The 11720-nt window shown below is 31.2% G+C and overlaps 1 long non-coding RNA gene across 1 annotated transcript in view; it reads left to right on the forward strand.

Moving 5' to 3' along the window:
* Positions 1–2089: 2089 nt before the first annotated feature.
* LOC103590737 overlaps positions 2090–11720 on the forward strand; it is an 11723-nt gene continuing 2092 nt past the window's right edge. Inside the window, exons 1-3 of the long non-coding RNA XR_550498.1 lie at positions 2090–2158; positions 2744–2829; positions 7910–7981. This is a non-coding gene — a long non-coding RNA (uncharacterized LOC103590737). The remainder of the gene's footprint in view (positions 2159–2743; positions 2830–7909; positions 7982–11720) is intronic.

Below are 11720 nucleotides of genomic sequence, written 5' to 3' on the forward strand. Positions count from 1 at the left end.
GGGTGGGCGGGGGGCGTCCTCCCTGCCGGGACCCGGACCCGCCCGGGAAGGGCGGCGGCGGGTGACGGCCGGCGGGAACCCGAGGGGCAACGCACGAGGAGAGCCTCTTTCTGTCCTGGTGAGTTATTTTGATATTAGGGTAAAAAATCCCTTTCAGGTTCTCCAACGGAGGAGCTTTTTTAGCCTCTTTCCGGTGAGGTGGGGAACTCATCTTCATGGTCGAATTTAAAAGAACAATGGAACCCTGACTACGTTTAAACAAAAATAAAACTTGTTTTTTTTTCCCCCCCAATTGGGTGTTGGCTTTTAACTCTTTCAAAGCCGATTTTGAAAACGGCTGCAGTGTAATAGATGCGAAGGTACTTGCTGCTTATTAAACCTCTGTGACGTTTAGGTTGTCTTTTAAAAACGCAAGTTGGAGGAGTGCTTCTGGTATTTAAAAATTAGGAAGACAAGTTTACTGTATCGTCAAGGCTATTTAATGGGAATAGATTTGGTAATTACGGTGCTAGACGATGACGTTTGATTAAGATAGTTTATTTTACCGAGTAATTACGCCAGTATCACTGACATCCGGATATTTGAATATGATTAAATATTCTGTGTGGTACTTTTAAAAAACGTCATAAGGAGCCGTTATTTGTAACTTCTCACACCTGAGTGTTAGAACGTACTTGGGTCAGGTCCTAGTCTTTAAAAGTTTAAGTTCACTATTTTATTATTTTAAGAAATATTGTGTTATAACAAGCCATGATCGGAAAACTTACAAAGGAATATACTGACAGCAAGTCTCTTCGTGAAGTTACTTTCTCGTAGTGTAAATATTAAAGTAGGACTGCTCTCGGTAATGGGCGATGAAGAGGAGCCATATTTGTTGCATTTGTTGCTTGTATAAAAATCTAGCTGTGCTTAAAACTGAACAGTATCTTAAAAATACTGTTTTCAGAAAATCTTGCAGAGTTCTTTGTGTAGTCTCTAATTAAACAACAACAAAAATGTTTGAAGTGGAATTTAAGTTTAATGGTTTGAAGAACAAACCAGAAACGCACAAACCTTTGTGTATTTTAGAATATATTTGTCTTCATTCTGCGGACCTCTTGTGTTGTAAAGGTGCAGATCTACGTAAAAATAGTGTTGGGCAGACTTACAGTACATTTAAAATCAAAAACACTGGTTTCTTTGACCATATTTCTAAGGGTATTTTTTCCAGTAAAATTGTTTTATTTTTGAATAGTTTCCATATACTAGTCACATCTTATATTATTTGCGTATATCTTGATTTTACAGAATCTGTTGTTTAAATACCAGTTTTGGTTTAAATTTTTGAATACTGAAATTGGTTTTAAATTGATACTCTGAATCTAGTTTTTCAGTATCCTTTCTGAATAGTGAAATGCAAAATAATTGCTAGCAATTTAATCTCCTTAAACATCTTTAGAGATGTTTTTACATGATAAATGGGGGAGGAGAAAGCCTGAAAATACTCAAGACCCTGGTTGAAATTGAGTGAAGGTCACAGATGCTACAAGTTTTAGACTTGCTTAAAAAACAAAGCTAACATCCTACTTGGTGAGATCAAATAACTTGTGGTTTAAAATTTAAAGTAACCAGTGGCCATTTTAACTTCACTAATTTCTCTTGGAAGAGTTAATTTTTAATTGCTGATAATTGTAAAAGGTACTTGTAGATGGTAAAGGAAATGTTAAGATGATTTCAGTCTTTAAAAATGGTAAACTTTTTAAATTGCCTGGCATCAAAAAGGAAAAATAAAAATAAAAACAAGGGCATAATCTTAAATCTGCCCAAAGATGTGCATTTTCTTTCTTTTTAATTCCAATGCCTTAATCCCTAGTATTTGTCAATACAACCAAAAGATGAGGAAAACAGAGACTGATAGATATTAAGATAAGAAATTACTGCAACTTAAATGTTAAATGTACAGGTTGTGTGTGGATGAGTTGTCTCTTAAATTTGCACATAGATTTTGTCTTTGGAATATTTTCTCATTGTTTTATCACACTGACTCTTTGGCTAAGAAATGTATAAAAATAAAAACATTGATATCATCTTCCTGTTTTTCTTTTTAAAAGGTAACTTACAAGATTAAAATTAATTTGGTTGCTGATGGTTCTGAACAAATACAGTTTTTTTATTTGAGGTAAGCTTGGGTAAATTTTTATTACTTTGACGTAAAATTAGCTTCTTAGGTTTTTGTTTTGTTCTGTGGTAATTTAAATTTCAAGTAACCAATGAATATTTATATGTGATTTTTTAAAACGTAGGGCTTATGAAAACTAAATATCTGAAATAATTTTACAAAGCCTTTAATAAACCTTTTCCCTGAATGAAAGATTAAAAGTATTTGTGCACAGTCATTGTAACTTAATGTACCCTTTGAGAAGTTTGAGATATGTAAGGTCCTTTAAGCCTTTGTTTAATTTTTGGAAAAAGGAAAGACAAATTTACGGGAAAACCATGAACCAAAGATACACTTTTTTCTTTTTAGCTGTGCAAATGATTTTAATCTTTTAAGTATTTAAAGAAATTTATTGGAAAATTTGAGCTAGCTTGCTATTCATGCTGATAGATTTTAGGGAAAAACATTTTAAAAATCAGATTTTGAGTGTGGATTTCAGTTTTTGTTTCTTTTCTGTAATTAAAAAGTTTTAAAGCGCTTATTTCTTACTTGCTAGTGATTGGTTTCTTAGTAAGTTGTTTAGAATATTATTTGTTTTCCTAAAAGGTATACCATTTTGAAGACTGCAACATTGGAATTTTATCATTGAAGATAAAGGAAATCTTTGGGGAAGTCTGTATTTTATATAGCAAGTAAGTAAATGTTTTTACCCAACATCTGAAATTGAATAGTTGCCAACATTTGAGTAGGAAAATATCACCAAAGTTTATCAATGAAACAAACTAGACTGTTTCTTTATCTCTAGAAAAGGATGAGAAAAAGACACATTGAATTTCTTTGCCTTACATGAAAAGGCTTGTATTACTATTAAAAAACAGTTGATGCATGTAATTTACATTGGGGCAGTAAGACATTTAGTACTTAGCAATAAAATGCTGCTTTAGAATTATAGTTAAATCTGCAGTAGAATCATCAGAATTGTGCCTTTACAATCTGAAAGTACATTCTTAGCCTTTTTTTTTTTTTTGACTATACAGATCACGTTTTAGGAATGGCCTAGAATTTTACATTTGATGATTATATGATTCTTAAAAGAACCACACTTCAAGAACTAAATAGACGTGGAACCACACTTCAAGAACTAAATAGACGTTTTCATATCTTAGTTACTATTTAATAGATTTAAAATATTCATTTTAAATTCATGAGTTTTTTTCCAGTTACAAAAATGAGTTGTTTTTCAGGAAATTAAAGCAACACATCATCTGAAGAGACCTCTAATTCATAGCTTAGTAAGTGTTTTTAAAACGTAAAAGATAGAAATAATTTTCAAGCACAATAGGTATTGGGCCCAGAATACCATACATACAATACTGTAACATCTTAAATCTGGATAAATGAATGAAAAGAATATGTCCACTGATATTTTTAAGAAAACAAGTCTTTATTCCTAAGTTAACATTGAATCTGGAAATTAATGTTAAGCTGTTATTAGTAAGTGACTGACCAGAGGAAATATGTTACAAAATAAGGGATGTCTTGGGAAATTTTTAGAATTGACAAATGATCAATTAAAATAAGGGCAAGTTTACCTTTTTCTTTGAAATTTATGTGAAAAATAAAGTACAATCTTTTATTGGTTGGTGTTAGTTTATCCCATCGATTCAAATAGGTGATTAAAAATACGCTTTTGCTTTAGCTTCTTTTAATTCCTTTTTGCAGTTTGATCAAATTCGTGTTCATTATAGTGTACAAAAGAAAACTAAATGTTAGATTTTTAACTATACTGTTGTAAAGTTTAAAACATACAAAAAAAAGTCAACATCCTTCATCCCTAGCTTCCTTAATACAAATGCCAAGATCAGGGTTTCTTCTGTGTAACTCATAGGATATTAAATTGGCATTTGTGTGGTTGGGCACTGTTAGAAAAATTGATAGGCCTTTTATGTGAAACATAATGTAAGTTTATAAATAAGCAATAAATTTATGATGACCTACCAAAGGTATAATTTAATCTATAAAAAAAAGGAAAATATAAACACCTGGAAAAGGTTGGAAATGTTAAATGAAGACTTATCTTTTTTATACTAGTACCAATAATTTTAAAAAGTCTTCTAAATGATAGAGTAACCTCTAAGTTAATCCCCGGTGTAGTGGAATACAGCTTCCCTTTGGTTATGAACAAGATAAAGGATTTAAATAAATCATATGTTATAAAAATCTGCATGTTCTTTGGTCTTTATGATAGTGCTTATATTGTGTTTTGATATTTACTGCTTGAGCCAATTTTGTATACGGACAAAAATGGTACATGAGGGAAAATGTAAGTGTAGATACTATTATGTAGAATATATTATCTATAAAATAAATGTAGTCGATAATGTAGATACTGTTATATCATTCAAAATTATCTCATAAGAAAAGTAAATTATTTACCACTGTTTTCTGCTTAAGAACGAAAGTGGTAAATACTTAAATGTTTTTATTTTAGCATTTTGTATTAATTCTTGAATCATAAAAATCGGATCAAGCTGGTGATTGGGTTGGATTGCATTTGTTATTCTGATAGTAACTTCAAAAAATTACCTGGCATTCCACAGATATGAAAGAAGCCATGCCACTGTTAATCAGAAGGTTTCATGAACCATGACATTACATTTAGAGTAGATTATAAGAAATAGGTAATATGAAATGTAAATTTTCTTTCAAGTTTAGTTTACTGTTCTTCATAGTTGTTTCTTGGTTATTTAAAAATTTGGTCTGTGGACCATTTATTCTTTCTCCCCTGGAGTTTTATTATTTGCGAAGAGGCATAAGGGAAAAAAAATATTCAAGGACACCTCTATCTTCTGCTTTAATCAAAGGTGTGTGATAGAGTGGAAAATATAACTATGATTCAGCAATAAGGAGACCGAGCTTCTAATGTATATAAGCCCTGCAATCTTGACAATTTTATTCTTTGTAGACCTTCATCTCCAAATTTGTATGAAGGCTTTGGAGTTTCCAGTCTCTTAAGATCCCTCTTAGCTTTGAAATTGCGTGATTAAAAATAATTGTAAGGAGTGTCTAGTTCTTTTATACAAACTTTGTAATTTTTGTATGGCAAATCATGTTTATTTCTGTGGCAAAACTACTGGAATAACATAAGACTTGGGACAATACTGTACCTGACTTATTGATTTTTAGGCATTCCAAAATATTAGTAAGTAGTATAAAAACAGACATACTGGAAAATTTATCTTAGCAAAGCAATTAAGGTGTGAGATTGTCTTTAAACAAGAAATATTTAGAATGCTGCAATAAAAACATCTTATAGTTTATTAAATATATTTAAAGTTGAGTGTAATGTTTACAGCTGACCAAGATTATAAATAAGAGGATAGAGGATTTATAGTTTTCATGGCTGATATAATCTAATTTCCTTTAAGAAATTTCTATATTATACCTTCCTTTCACCAGGTATCTTCCCCTTGCAGATTGAGTGGTTCAATGCAAACTTTTATTTTCAAATTGGCTGTTATTTCCAAATGATTAATCTTTAGGATTTAAATTGAAGGATATTCTGGACCTGATGTTATAAATATGTAACTTTATTGTAACATTCAAGTAGCATGTTTTCTATAACAATTTGGTAAAAGTTTTGATTTATACATTGTATAATGCGTAATAGGTCTTTGTTTTGGAAAATGTTTCTTTGCCTTTTGAAACTAAGCCATTTATTTGAAATTGAGTATTTCCCAAACAAGCAATTATATCTTTAATGTGTATTGCATAATAGTCATAATTATTTTAGTTTAGACTATCAAGCTAGAGATATATATATATACTTTTTTAATGGTTTTAATGGTTTGTGAGTTGTCTTATGATAGTTTTCTTAGGAATGTTAATGACTTTATCATTACCGTATTTTTGTAGAAGATTTCTTAAATTTCATAGTTCTCTTAGATTTTTACTATTCATTTAAATTAAAGAAAAATTGTTTTAAGGAGTCTGCTGGTTAGCTCAGTTAGGGTTAGAATGCAGTGTTGATAACACTGAGGTGTCAAGGGCTTGGATCCCTGTACAGGCCAGCCACCCCAAAAAAATTGTTTTAAGGAATTTAAAAGGTGACAAAGCCAAGTCTACTAAGAAAAGCACAAATGGACTAATAATGATAATATAAGAATTGACTAAAGTCATTCTCTCCTTTTTAAAAAAAGACCAGCAATCAAAATGGTTACATGTATTATACCTGTAATTTATTATTAAATCAGAAACCATTTATAAATTTCAGAATATTAAGGGTAGGTAGAAATTTGAGCAAAATCACCAACTTTCGTAGTCTGTTTAATTAAGCTGAACTCTGCTACCCCCTGCCCCATTTCAAAGGATGGCAAAGTACTATTTCAGACTTTGTTAATTTGGGGGAAGGAAATGCTATGGTAGATTACATTGGTGTCAGTAATTTTCATGGTGATACGACGTGAGATCCCAGTCCTTTTCTGTTGCTGGTGGGGTGAGAAACCAGAGGCACACACATACTTCTTGTACTCCTAGGTAGCTTATCTATAAGCACATTATCAAACCAAGTGTGAGGGATTTCCCAATAGACACTTCTTTCACCAAGATTCCTTAAGTCAATTCTACCCTTCTCCTAGGGGTTAAGTCAATTTATTTTACTTGGGTGGTTTAAGATTTGTCTTTGTTCTCAAAATTTTCTCTTCCTTATAAGGTCAGATTAAAATTGGAAGCTAAAAAATAATGTATTTCTTTTAAATTGCTTTATTTGTTAGCTTGTTGGGAAGATATTTTAGTACCTCCTCTTACAGTAATTTTGAATCAGATCTTTGCTATATTTCTTGATTATGACTTATCAGAATGACTAAAGGAATTTAGATTTGGTAAGGGACTTGTATAATTTGAAAACTAGTCTAGAAAAGCATTTGGGTAGCTTAGTTTTAACTTAAATCCGAAATTTACGTTGGTTGCCTTCTAAAAAACTTAAATTGCTACATTTTCATAATGAACTTTAAAAACAACTTTTTTTGTTTCTCTAAACATTGTGATTATTATACGTGGGAACGGGTGACTGAAAAAGTATATACCTTTTCAGAAGATACTTGCGATATCCTATTTCTGGGTTTAGTTATGAGGTATTTAAGTCAAGGTAGTGAAAGGTACGGATAAAATACATTTGTTATAAAGCACATTTTTTAAGAAAGGATTAGTGTTGCTTTAGTTGAGTAGATCTATACAATTAGTAGTAGTTTGAAATGATGACTAAGGTTTCTTTCTAATACTTTATCTTAGAATAGTGAGGGTTAAAGTATACAATAATGGGGAATAATACTAAGAAGTGAGAAAAGTGACCTCATCAGGTAGGTAATGGAAGCTTTCTTTTATAAGGCTTGAAAGTATAGTTAGATGAAAGACCAGAAGATAAAATAGTTCTATGCTGGTAAGGAGTGATTTCCAACCCTCGCTGCCCATCAGATCCACTTAAGGAGCCCAAATATTTACCTACCCTTTTGGAATACTTGGGAGCTGAGACTTACGCTTGTGATTTTATAGTAACTTATTCTATATGTGAGCCTCCTGTATAGCCAAATCTAAGATCCTTAGAGCTTTTCTCTCTCATGTTTACACTATATTCATAAATTGATATATTCATTTATTGGTCTATTGGTGAGTCATCTTTACAAGATGTTGAAGTTTTGATATAAATTATGGCTTTTAATAATCTATTTTTGTCTTTTTCTGTGCATAAAATTATATCCTTTTTGTTCTCTGCAGAAATGTGTGAATCCCCAGACTGAATACTCTAAAGGGCCTGTACAAAGTAGTAGACACTGGTGGAAGCATTTAGTAAGTATTAATCATTTTGCATGTTTAATCTGTTTTTTAATTTTAAATATGACTTTGGAAATTTTGAGTAATTGAGTTAGAATTGTAAAAACATAGAAGGGTTAGTGAAGCTCAAAATAGTACGAGAAAATCAACATGGTTAGATTAGATGCATGTGAGGTTTATTAATAAAATTTTGCTGATTAATTTACTTCAACCTATTTTTATCTGCTTTTTTGCTTAAACTCAGGTAAAGTTAAAATGCAAACAAACCCACATTTTGACATGCTTCTCACACTCTTGTTTTAGATCCTTATGTTGGTAAACTCCTTGTAAAGTTTTATTGCAACACAGCCATGCTCTTTCATTTAGATATTGTTTGTGGTGGCTTTCCCACTATAGTGGCAGAGTTGAGAGGAGTTGTATCGACTGGCCACAGAGCTTAAAATATTTACTATTTGTCCTATAAGGAAAGCTTGCCAACCCTAGTCCTCGATCTATCCCTTTTGTCAACTTTCCTCTACCTGTGTAGAACTCAGAAGTCCTTGGGTTCTCCGGTGGTAATAGAACATACTTCTTAATAATTTCCAATGTTGTAATTACTTCTAATAAATTAAGTAATTCTGAACTTTCTTTAAGCCTGAAAGCCCAACAAAAAGTTCTTTAGGCTGATTGATATTGAGGCTATGCTTTGGTATTAGAAGGCGTGGTTACCACCTCTGTGAAATTTTCTAACTCCCAGCATAAGAAATAGTGGGAAAGAGTTGGTGGGAAGATTGTATAAATGAATTTGGATGAATTCTCAAAAGGATTTATTTATTATTGATGGAACTTTTTAGGTAATTATTTAGTAGCTATTTCATAAGAATAATACTTCTTAAATCACATTTGGAAATCTAGTTTCTAGATGATAATTTTTGCCTCCTGTTATTTCTTCAGCTTCCATTGTATAAATGGTTACTAGGGCCTGCAAAATGGAAGTTCTATTTCTGGTTTGTTTTTGTTTTTTGATGGGGGAATGGTGAGAATACAGATGAAAACTTCTGTAATACAGGACAATTATTAACCTTACGTCTGATCATATTTTAAAAAGATTAGTTGCCTGGCACATAGTAGATGCTCAATAAATACTTGTTGCTTTATTGTATAAATACAGCTTTTGTTAAGCATAGTTTATCAACTAGTGTTTTGGGTACAATAAAAAGGGTGAAATTTATTATTATAACATCAGTTATAATGTGTTAAAAATTGATTTTTACGTATGCCCGAAAACCAAAATTTTGACTTAGTAAAAATTAAAAGTGACAAGAACTCTCTTTTTGTGACTCTTGGTCTGTTAACAGGCATATGCAGTCAAGTTTTAAACCAATAGAAATGATTAGGAAGATTTGATTTGATTTTAAAACTTTAAGATGACTCTTTTCCTTAGTTGTCATAATTGACCTTGTTCACTTAGGATGAATACCTGGCTAGTCTCTTTCTGATGACTTAATAGTTTTTATGCCCATCTTTAAAGTTAAGACCCGTACTTGTTAACATTTATTCTATTGAGGATTCAAGCTATTTTTGGTAATATGACAAAATGTATGAATTTACTTTTCAGGGCTTTCTCACATGAATGTTTTCATATTTAAAAACAAAGTACAGGGCTGGCAGAGTAGCCCAATTAGTTAGAGTGCTATGCTACCTTGTAATACCAACGTTAGGGGTTTGGATCTCCCTTATTGACCACCTTCCCCCCCCATATATATATATATGTATATAAACACAAAGTACAAGGAAGATTGAAATCAAGTCATAAGCACCAACAATCTTAATTACATGATGAGAAGGATGAAGTTTTGCTCTAGATTATAATTTTCTATCCAATATATATATATATATATATGTATATAAACACAAAGTACAAGGAAGATTGAAATCAAGTCATAAGCACCAAGAATCTTAATTACATGATGAGAAGGATGAAGTTTTGCTCTAGATTATAATTTTCTATCCATTTCATATATATATATATGTATATAAACACAAAGTACAAGGAAGATTGAAATCAAGTCATAAGCACCAACAATCTTAATTACATGATGAGAAGGATGAAGTTTTGCTCTAGATTATAATTTTCTATCCATTTGTCCTTTTGGTTTTGAAATAGGAGTTTAAGTTTTAAAATAATAATAAAAATTAATAACATTTTTCCTTGTGGTCCTTTCTCCTCCTCACATTTTTCTTTGCTATTAAAAATGGAAAAGTTTGCTGAGATATAGAGGTAAGGAGATTGTTTATTTTAGGAGAGCCCTACGTTAAACCCAGTCCAGATGATGAATCACTTGCTTGAATTTCAACTAACAGTGTATTTTATAATGTTGCAGTGTTTTTGGACCAAATATACTGGAATAGAGTTTAAAGAAAAGGCCTCCATGATCAATTTTATGTTTTTAACTTCTGGCTGTGTAATATTTGGGGATTTTAGGAGGTAGCAGTTACTCATTGAAGCTTTGTTGCCATTGAAACTTTTACCTTTGCTGTGGGAATTGTTATCTTAGAACAGGCAATGGAAGTATAAATTAGTGAATATCAAAGTGGAAAAATTCTCCTGACCATTCATATTATGAGCTTGAAGGTTATATGTAAAACACAAAAAATCTAGGTCTGTCTGATTATGGAATTTTAGATCTCAAAGCATCATCTTTTCAGTATGTCTGCAGTAATTCACAAGTTACTGGAGAGGGAAGTAGAGTAGGTCTTTGATATCTAAACCATACCCAGTTTTCTGTAGGATACTGATTTTATTTTAATGCAAGACTAATTTTTCTTTTTAAATCAAAGTACTTTGTCTCTGAATAATTGACTCCAAGACCTTGTATGTTCTTCAGAGGTACTCTTACTATTGGAGTATAAATTATTTTGATTCAAGAAGGTTAGTTTCTAGGTCTCCAAGTACTTTGATTATTGTGGTATATTTGGATGATAGCTAACATTTATTGAGATCTTTCTATATGCCAGGTAATGTAAATGCTATAAATGTACTAATTCATTTAGTCCTCACTACTACCATAAGAGGTAGGTATTAGGATTATTTCTAATTTGCAGATGACATGCTGTGGATTTTGTTAATAATAAAATTTCTAGGCTCATAGATCTCATGCCTTATACCTTTTTTTGTTTGTTTTTAAAAACAACTGCTTATTTGCAATTTTAGTTTTTATAAGAATTTTGAATTTTGTGAAAATAAATGAACATTCCTATATTTTTCACTGATCTTTTACCATCTTTGATGCTTGAATGAGCACTTTTCTTTAAGAACAAGATTCTCACTTTTGGCTTTGGGTTGGCTTAAGGAGGGCAGATTGATCATGGCTTCTTTCTTTTACCTATCTTAAATATATAACTGGATGTGACAGCATGATAAGTATGCTAGTTTTAAATCTCTATTGTCACATAAACAAGAGCATTTAAATTATTGAGTAATTTTAGAATGATTTTAATAATGTCATTAGGTTTTCTTTTGATTAAAAAAAAAAATACACACACACACACGCATGCACAAAGGTTTTAGAGGGAAATTTCATATAATGTCCTGGGTAAATTTTCCCTCTTGTCCCATGCAGAAGAATAAAGTATTGAGTTTATCATTTAATGTACCAAATTAAATAAATTTAATCTGTAGCTATTGAAAGGACTGTAACTTGATATTAATGCAATCTTAGTGTTCATCATAATAGTATTTGCATCACCAATTTCATTTAGAGCTTGACTTTGC

This window comes from Galeopterus variegatus, unplaced genomic scaffold (assembly GCF_000696425.1).
Source record: "Galeopterus variegatus unplaced genomic scaffold, G_variegatus-3.0.2 Scaffold868, whole genome shotgun sequence".
NCBI lineage: Eukaryota > Metazoa > Chordata > Mammalia > Dermoptera > Cynocephalidae > Galeopterus > Galeopterus variegatus.